General features: G+C 42.5%; 1 non-coding gene across 1 annotated transcript; it reads left to right on the top strand.

Annotated features, from left to right (window-relative positions):
- Positions 1-9,642: 9,642 nt before the first annotated feature.
- Trnal-caa (transfer RNA leucine (anticodon CAA)) lies at positions 9,643-9,717 on the top strand. Its single transcript has one exon. It is a non-coding gene; the product is annotated as a tRNA-Leu (tRNA).
- Positions 9,718-10,532: the final 815 nt, after the last annotated feature.

Raw genomic sequence — 10,532 nt, 5'->3', positions numbered from 1 at the left:
TAACGGATCGTGCAGCCGCGACTCGATCCCTGAGTCAACAGATGGGGACGTTTGCAAGACAACAATCATCTGCACGAACAGTTCGACGACGTTTGCAGCAGCATGGACTATCAGCTCGGAGACCATGGCTGCGGTTACCCTTCACGCTGCATCAGACAGGAGCGCCTGCGATGATGTACTCAACGACGAACATTGGTGCACGAATGGAAAAACGTCATTTTTTCGGATGAATCCAGGTTCTGTTTACAGCATCATGATGGTCCCATCCGTGTTTGGAGACATCGCGGTGAACGCACATTGGAAGCGTGTATTCGTCATCGCCATACTGACGTATCACCCGGCGTGATGGTATGGGGTGCCATACCATCTCGGTCACCTCTTGTTCGCATTGACGGCACTTTGAACAGTGGACCTTACATTTCAGATGTGGTTCTACCTCTCGATCCCTGCGAAACCCTACATTTCAGCAGGATAATGCACGACCGCATGTTTCAGGTCCTGTACGGGCCTTTCTGGATACAGAAAATGATTGACTGCTGCCCTGGCTAGCATATTCTCCAGATCTCTCACCAATTGAAGACGTCTGGTCAATGGTGGCCGAGTAACTGGCTCGTCACAATACGCCAGTCACTACTCTTGATCAACTGTGGTATCGTGTTAAAGCTGCATGGGTAGCTTTACCTGTACACGCCGTTCAAGCTCTGTTTGACTCAATGCCCAGGCGTGTCAAGGCCGTTATTACGGCCAGAGGTGGTTCTTCTGGGCACTGATTTCTCAGGATCTATGCACCCAAATTGCGTGAAAATGTAATCACATGTCAGTTCTAGTATAATATATTTGTCCAATGAATATCCGTTTATCATCTTCATTTCATCTTGGTGTAGCAATTTTAATGGCCAGGAGCGTATGGTTCGTGATGGATAGGCCGAGCAAGGTATGTACGTCGGCCTTCACGACCACCTGACAGCAGTCCTATGGATTTTTGTGTTTGGTTTCATTTCAAAAGCGAAGTTCGCAACATTCCCACTGATAAGACTGGTGAACATCAGAAGCGAATTGTGAAGTATTGTTAAGATTTACGAGATTATCTGCTGACGTTTGAAAGAATTCGTACCTCACTGTAGAGAAGAATGCAGAATTGCATCCAAATGAGAGAATGACTCGAGGATCACGTCCTTCAACAGGCCCGAGTGCAGAGTAAATTGTAACTCGTGCTGAAGTAGTACTCTCTATCTTGTTAAGGTTGGTCATGGTTGAAATGTGTACGCTTAGGATGAGCACTTGGTCGTAAAGCTTGCATTTCCAATACCTTTACATTACACTGAAATCAGTGGCATTTCGTAAAAATATACTCGCAGTTATCTCGGAAACACTTCTTTTGCGGATCTACGGTTAATGGAATATTTTTCATTCTGTTACCGTATACCTTCTCCTGTAGTTGCTTTCGTACTTAGTTATGATGTACTCTGTACATTGAGAGCAGTATGCACCCGTGGTTTGGGGGTAGCATCCTTGCCTTAATAATCAAAACTTACTAGTTTCTGGGTTCGAACCTTGCCATGACTTAAATTTTGAACAAAATATTATCAGCATTAGCGTCGAAGACTTTCAGCATAACAAGCCACTCTCGTTCTGCCAATGTCCTTGTCAAAGAAGGTGGAGGAGCAGACAGTTTCAGAGCGCTCTCTTGCCCTTTGATTGGGAAACTGCCCGTAAAAGGCGAAAAAATCAGTAATGATCAACGGTACCGTTGTTTGGCTTGCGGAGTATAAATGTAGATGTAGATGTAGATGGGGATGCAGACGACAACGGAAATCAATGAATTAAAGACACATAATGTGTATCCACAGGACACGTCGTCTGTAATTAGAAAAGCGTCATAATGATTTTTCCATTGACAAAAGATTCTGGGCTAGTCCACCATTCTGACCCCCGGGAGGGGACTGCTAAGGTAGAGGTGGCCGTGAGAAGACTGAATACCCAATGAAAGTGTAACGCTCTACGAACCGGGGCGTGGAACGACAACAGTTTGGACGTGGTTATGAAACCAGAACATCTGAAAAGGGAAATACAAAGGCCCATTCTAGATATAGTGGGGATCATTGAAGTGAAATTGAAAGAATTTCTGGTTATACGAGTGTATGGTAACAACAACAGTAGCAGTAAACGACATAGCCGGAGTAGGATTCGTTATGAAGAGGAAGATAGAGCAGATAGTGAGTTACTGCGAACAGTTCCATGGTAGGGTTTTCTCATCAGAATAGACAGCAAACCCACTCCGACAACAATAGTTCAGGTATACATGGTGACTTTCGCAAGCAGAGGATGAAGAGATAGAGAATGTAAACGAAGGTATGGAACGGATAACCAGAAGCTTAAACGGAGATGAAAATCTAGTAGTCATGGGGGGATCGGAATGCGGTTGCAAGGAAGGGAGTAGAAGTAAGGGTTATGGAAGAATATGGGTTTAGGAATAGGAATAAGACAGGAGAAAGACTAATTGAGCTCTGGAATAAATTTCAGATGGTAATACCCTGTTCAAGAATTATAAGAGGAGGAGGTGTACTTTGAGAAAGCCGGCAGATAGGGCAAGATTCCGGTTACATTACATCACGATCAGACAGATTCCGTAATCAGTTATTGGATAGTAAGGGTTACGGCAGTAGCAGATACTGGCTCGGATGACAGTCTAGTTATGATGAAGAGTAGGATGAAATTAGTCTAGTCGGGAAAAATAAGTGGGCAAAGAAGTGTGATTCGGAAATAATAAGGTAGGAAGAGATAAGTTTGAAGTTCTCTGCGGATATAGATACTGCGATAATGAACAGATCAGTAGGCAGTTCAGTTTAAGAGGAATGGACAGCTTTAGAAGCGGCAGTCACAGAAATTGTAAAGAATAACATAGGTACAGAAAGTTAACTGTGAAGAAATCATCGAAAAGGGAAGGAAATACTTCAGTTGGTAGATGCAAGAAGGAAATACAAAAATGTTCAGGGAAATTCAGGAATACAAAAATAAAGCCACTTAGAAATGAAATAAACAGGAAATTCAGGGAACGTAAGGCGAAATGGCGGCACGAAATGCGTGAAGGCATCGAAAAAGAAATAATTGTCGGATGGACTGACTCAGCATACAGAAAAATCAAGACAGCCTTTGGTGATCTTAAAAGCAAGGGCAGTAATATTAACAGTACAATGGGAATTCCACTGTTAAATGCAGAAGAGAGAGCGGATTGTTGGAAGAGTACATTGAAGGCCTCTGTAAGGCGATGACATATCTGATGGCGTGATGGAAGAAGAAACATGTGTTGACAGGGAAGACATAGGAGATCCAATATTAGACGATTTAAGATCAAATAAGCAGAAGGAATAGATAAAATTCCATACGAATTTATAATATAATTGGGGGAAATGGCAACAAAACGACTATTCACGTTGGTGTGTAGAATGTTTGAGACTGGAGGTATACCATCTGACTTTCGAAAAAACATCATCCACACAATTCCAAAGATTGCAAGAGCCAACAAGTGTGAGAATTACCGCACAATCAGCTTAATAGCTCATGCGTCGAAGTTGCTGACAAGAATAATATACAGAAGAATGGACAAGAAAATTGAGGATATGGCAGATGACGATCAGTTTAGCTTTAGAAAGGTAGAGGGACCAGAGAGGCAATTCTGAAGTTGCGGTTGATAATAGAAGCAAATATGAAGAAAAATCAAGACATACTCATATGATTTGTCGACCTGGAAAAAGCGTTGGACGTTGGGAAAAGGTGCAAGATATTCGAAATCCTGGGAAAAACAGGAGTGAGCTATAGGAAGGACGGGTCGTATACAATACATACAAGAACCAAGAGGGACTAATAAGACTGGATAACCAAGAACGAAGTGCTTGGATTAGAAAGACGGCAAGACAAGCGTGTAATCTTACGTCCTTCCTGTTCAATCAGTACATCGAAGAACTGATGGAAAAAAAGAAAGTTTCAAGAGTGGGATTAAAATTCAAGGTGAAAAATTCGCTGATGGAATTGATATCCTCAGTGAAAGTGAAGATGAATTACAGGATGTATTGAATGGAATGAACAGTATAATGAGTACAGAAAAGGGACTGAGAGTAGATCGAAGAAAGGTGAAAGCAATAAGAAGCAGCAGAAATGAAATCAACGAAAAACTCGACATCAGCATTGGGGATCACGAAGTAGATGAAGGTATTCTGCTACCGCGGCAGCAAAGTAAGCCATGATAGAAGGAGCAAGGAGGACATAAAAAGTGGACTACCATTGGCAAAAGCGCATTCTTGGCCAAGAGAAGCCTACTAGTACCAAAAACGGCCCTCAATTTGAGGAAGATATTTCTGAAAATGTACGTTTGGAGCACAGCATTGTATTGTAGCGAAAAATGGGCTGTGGGGAAATCGGAATAGAAGAGAATCTAAGCGTTTGAGACGCCGTGCTGCAGACGAATGTTGAAAATTAGGTGGACTGATAACATATGCCAGGGGAAGGTTCTCCGCAGTATCATCGAGGAAAGGAATGGATGGAAAACACTGACAAGAAGAAGAGACAGGACGATTGGGCATCTGTAAGAGGTCATACAATACACTACCGGGTATTAAAATTGCTACACCATGAATAAATGCAGATGATAAACGGGTATTCATTGGAAAAATATATTTTACTAGAACTGACATGTGATTACATTTTCACGCAAATTGGGTGCATAGATCCTGAGAAATCAGTACCCAGAACAACCATCTCTGGCCGTAATAACGGCTTTGATACGCCTGGGCATTGAGTCAAATGGAGCTTGGATGGTATATACAAGTACAGCTGCCCATGCAGCTTCAACATGATACCATAGTTCATCCAGAGTAGTGGCTGGCGTATTGTGACGAGCCAGTTGCTCGGCCACCATTGCCCAGACGTTTTCAATTGGTTAGAGATCTGGAGAATGTGCTGGCCAGGGCAGCAGTTGAACATTTTCTGTATCCAGAAAGGCCCGTATAGGACCTGCAACATGCTGTCGTGCATTATCTTGCTGGAAGATGTTCCAAAAATTATATCGTTCTTTTACTCTGTAAGTTGCTATTATTGGTCCACAATGAATGGTGCATCATAGATAAGGTTTCAGAGACAGAAGACGGGTAAACTGCAGTGAGACTATTGTATTGACAGTCTAATAAAACAAGAACTCTACACTGCAGGGAGGTAAACCTCTATGTGGTTCTGTCTCTTTGACATTTCAATAACCATTTACTTTGCTGACACGCACAAGATACGATAGCATGTCTTGCTTCTTTCCTCACTGCACGCGTTTATGGGCTAGCAAAGAACACCTAGATTAGTCGTTTGCAAACGTGGACACTAAATGTGTTCTGCATACGAGTTGAAAGCTGAAAATGTAACGAACAAGAAGCAGTACCGATATCAGTAAGGAAACAAGCATTGGTTTTGGAATTCCAGTTTCATTTGCTATCGATATAAATACAGTGGAAGTGTAATTAAAAGGATTACGAGAGCATGCCTTTCACATTTCTTCTTTCTGTTCCTGGTTTTCCAAAATGTAGCAGCAAAACAACAGTTACGTTAAAGAGGCCAAATGTGTCTTATTTCTAGAGCACATACGCAATCAAGAACAGAAAAACGTTCGAAATTGCCTTTCTGACACTACGTTATTCTTGTAAACTCTATAATTTTTAGTATTTAAAGCAGTTGTTGCACGCACACGACAGAAATAATGAACAAGAAGCAGTCGTAAACAGTAGTCCGCTAATGTTTTAGGCTACTTAAAATAGCGACGAGCCCCGACCGCACTGGCTTTAGAACAATGAACGGCGTAAGTCTGTAGTGCCACCTCTCTTCTTGTTTACCTCCGCGGTACTTACATAAAAAGTAGTTGCTTAGGTTACATAAAAAGACAGAAGTTCCGTGAGCAGCTGATTTTTATTACTTTAAAAACGCAGTTTATATTTTGTAAGATACAAAGTATCTAAGTATGTGTAAAACAAACTCCCATTTCCTCTCTAACACATTAATTTACGTTTCTTCCCCTACCAATATCAGCAATACTACCGAAACCCTACCATTTATTAAGTCATTTGTATACTGTGCCGAAATTACCGATCCGTAGTTTTGGTAGAGGGCAAGTCGAATCAGTAACGAAGAAGAAGCAGTACCGATATCAGTAAGGAAACAAGCATTGGTTTTGGAATTCCAGTTTCATTTGCTATCGTTATAAATACAGTGGAAGTGAAATTAAAAGGATTACGAGAGCATGCTTTTCACATTTCTTCTTTCTGTTCCTGGTTTTCCAAAATGTAGCAGCAAAACAACAGTTACGTTAAAGAGGCCAAATGTGTCTTATTTCTAGAGCACATACGCAATCAAGAACAGAAAAACGTTCGAAATTGCCTTTCTGACACTACGTTATTCTTGTAAACTCTATAATTTTTAGTATTTAAAGCAGTTGTTGCACGCACACGACAGAAATAATGAACAAGAAGCAGTCGTAAACAGTAGTCCGCTAATGTTTTAGGCTACTTAAAATAGCGACGAGCCCCGACCGCACTGGCTTTAGAACAATGAACGGCGTAAGTCTGTAGTGCCACCTCTCTTCTTGTTTACCTCCGCGGTACTTACATAAAAAGTAGTTGCTTAGGTTACATAAAAAGACAGAAGTTCCGTGAGCAGCTGATTTTTATTACTTTAAAAACGCAGTTTATATTTTGTAAGATACAAAGTATCTAAGTATGTGTAAAACAAACTCCCATTTCCTCTCTAACACATTAATTTACGTTTCTTCCCCTACCAATACCAGCAATACTACCGAAACCCTACCATTTATTAAGTCATTTGTATACTGTGCCGAAATTACCGATCCGTAGTTTTGGTAGAGGGCAAGTCGAATCAGTAACATTGAACGAGAGATGTAGCAGCAGTTGCACTCCGAAGCGGAGCGAAGCAAAGTAAAGCGATGGCTTTACTCTCATTCTTCCATTTTCAATTTTGTAAGCGAAGAATTAGGAAGCGGAAAGTTAACAGTTAATTCCAGCGCTTTTTTTTAAAAGCCGACATGCCGAAAGGAAGCTACAAATTCAGTGCTGCCTTGTTGTTACAGTAGGTGTGTTTCAAGACAGGAAGAAGCGAACACAAAGTACAGAGCCGTCTTCCAGCTACAAATGTTTCTGTTGCTCACAAAGGTAAGGTTACAAAACATATTGTCTTTTTTTCTTTTTCATATTTTGTTTGTTTCGCTTGGGTTGGCATAATGCTATGCTGATTATTTGAAGAGTTAGAATTTATAAGTGCCAGTTGAAATGGCTCTGAGCAGTATGGAACTCAACTGCTGTGGTCATTAGTCCCCTAGAACTTAGAACTACTTAAACCTAACTAACCTAAGGACATCACACACATCCATGCCCGAGGCAGGATTCGAACCGTCGAACGTAGCAGTAGCACGGTTCCGGAGTGCGCGCCTAGAACCGCGAGACCACCGCGGCCGGCTAAGTGCCAGTTTTGTTAGATTATTATTATTTTATATGCCTAATTTTTCTTTTGCACTTACGCAAGATTTGGAAGAACATCTGTTTTCTAAGACAGATAAAAATTCACAAAATCCAGGTAATACTTCAGGTTTTAAAGGTTTCCTTGCTCAGCTCACACAATCAACATATCGTGTTAGTGCTGCAGGGGCAACACTTGCATTTCACATTGTCCATCACCACGCATTATAGAAAGCCATGGACTTCATGCCTAAATTAAAGGGAAACTACACTACGATTCTAGTAATACGAAGAAAGTTGCAGGAGGAAGAACAAGACCAAAGTGCTTTCAACACTTTCCGTTGGGCTGATGATACAACCTCTTGAAAAATTTTTTTTGGTTCTGTGTTAGTACCGACAGCAGTACACATAGTTTTCTGAAAGTATTTTAGTACAATATTTTGACCTTAAAGCTGGAGGTATGCCGACTAACGTGGTCGAAACTGAAACTACTCCAAATGAATGTTCTGAAACGACATCATATGTTTAAAATACTTTAATAGGGTTAGGAAGAGAAAATAAATGCGTAGCATTTGAAGCTGACAATACGAACACTAGCTTTGACATAAGTCGTCCAGAAGGTAAAAATGCATTCACCAAACTAAAGTCATGTATTAATGAAAATTTAGTTGAAATGTGTTGCACACTTGACATTATTAACACTGCCATTCAACATTGGGCCCATAGTTTAAGTGTAAAATTAGTGCGTTGTTTCCAAGTTGTGCAATTACTTTTCTATATCCACAGTATGAAGTGAGACACTGTGCGCAGCTCGTGGTCTTGCGATAGCGTTCTCGCTTCCCGCGCACGGTGTGAGGGATTTTCCCTGCGTCGAGATGACTGGGTGTTGCTGTGTTGTCTTCATCATCATCATTCATCCCCATTACGGTCGCAGGAAGGTAACGGCAAACCACCTCCGCTAGGACCTTGCCTAGTCTCCGGTGCGGGTCTCCCGCATCGTTCCCTACGCTCCTTGGAGCATGGGACCTCATCATCATCATCAACTGAGAGACTCAAGTAGTATTCTGAATTTGTAGAAATTAGATACAAACAGTACCATAGTCACGGTAAAACAAAGGGGTTACCGCCGTCCACCGAATAATTGAGATGTGCGATGCTTCAGAATCTTACTTATTGTGCATATCCAACGCTCCTGAAGCTCTAAAAATTTTCTCTCAAAATAAGTTGACTAAGACTGATTTATATCTAAAACTAAACTGAACTCCGTGCGACAGACCTAGGGAGGCCCAACGGTACTGATCATCCTCAGCCGATAGGTGTCACTGGATGCGGATGTGGAGGGACATGTGATCAGCGCGTCACTCCCCTGGTCGTTGTCAGTTTTCGTGACCGGAGTCCGCCCCCCGTAGCGTAGCCTTACCGCCTACCACGCAGGGGGCTCGATTCGATTCACGGCGGGGGACTGGGTGTTGTGTGTACGTCATCATTTTCATCATCACTGACTCGCAAGTCGCCGATGTAGCGTCAACTAAAAAGGACTTGCAATACGGCGGCCGAACTCCCACGACTGGGGCCTCCCGGCCAACAATGTCATAGCATCATTTCCATTTCGTGACCGGAGCCGCCACTGCTCTGTCAAGTAGCTCTTAATCTTGCCTCACATGGGCAGAGGGCGCCCTGCTTGCCAACAGTGCCCTGCAGACCCGGATGGTCATCCATCAAAGTGCTAGGCCAAGCAGTACAGTAGTTCTGCAAGGTTCGCAGAAGAGCTTCTGTAAATTTTGGAAGGTAGGAGACGGATACTGGCAGAAGTAAAGCTGTGAGTACCGGGCGTGAGTCGTGCTTCGGTAGCTCAGTTGGTAGAGCACTTGCCCGCGAAAGGCAAAGGTCCCGAGTTCGAGTCTCGGTCGGGCACACAGTTTTAATCTGCCAAGAAGTTTCATATCAGCGCACACTCCGCTGCAGAGTGAAAATCTCGTTCTGGAAACATCCCCCAGGCTGTGGTTAAGCCATGTCTCCGCAGTATCCTTTCTTTCAGGAGTGTTAGTTCTCCAAGGTTCGCAGAAGAGCTTCTGTAAAGTTTGGAAGGTAGGAGACGGATACTGGCAGAAGTAAAGCTGTGAGTACCGGGCGTGAGTCGTGCTTCGGTAGCTCAGTTGGTAGAGCACTTGCCCGCAAAAGGCAAAGGTCCCGAGTTCGAGTCTCGGTCGGGCACACAGTTTTAATCTGCCAGGAAGTTTCAGTACAGTATTTAGTTTCGGTGGTCTGACGGGAACCATTGGCCTTATTTATATCACTTACATTCACTGATGTCTGTATTTCATCATGGGATAAAACAGTTTGAAAGTGAACAAACATCCATTGTCAGATGACAACACTATTATATAATTTGTGTTCTCTTCATAAGAACTGCTTGGAGAGCAACAACCTAGATGTTTTGTGCAAGGTCAATTCTTCAAAGAAGTATAAGAGACTGCTGTTGATGATCACACTGAAAACTGTGTCTAAATTTGAAGAAAATATGAATGTATGCTTATACCTGCGGGTATAAGGAAATGGAATTTAAACTATCACTTACATTGTTGTTACATTCACTAATAAGGTCCTACATTTTTGTCAGTTTCCTACATTTTTTACCATTATGTCCTACATTTCTGTAAAATAATCTACTAACACTAATATATGCCATGCATCCACCATTAGTTATTTGTTGCATCCGGCAAACGGTTCACAGGATGACATTCCCACATCGAGCACACTATTTAAGCGACTGCACGCCGACAGTCGGCCACTTTCAGTTCCAGCGGTTGCCTCTCCAGTTACCACTCAGTTCTCGGAAGGCCATCTCTCAGTTGTCACCCAGCAGTCACCAGTAGTCGCCGCCACAGTTCCCTATAGTTGCTGACAAGTTATCAACAATGCCGACCAGTCTAGTCGTCGGAGAGCTTACGCCGGGTGTCAAACATTATTCCAAGTGCCACTCCAAGTGTTTATTATTGAGAGTCTGAATTTGAACTCTCTGGACTTCAG

Source organism: Schistocerca gregaria, chromosome 3 (assembly GCF_023897955.1).
Source record: "Schistocerca gregaria isolate iqSchGreg1 chromosome 3, iqSchGreg1.2, whole genome shotgun sequence".
Lineage (NCBI taxonomy): Eukaryota > Metazoa > Arthropoda > Insecta > Orthoptera > Acrididae > Schistocerca > Schistocerca gregaria.
The sequence above is the reverse complement of the archived record's forward strand: the minus strand, read 5'-3'. Positions and strand labels throughout refer to the sequence as shown.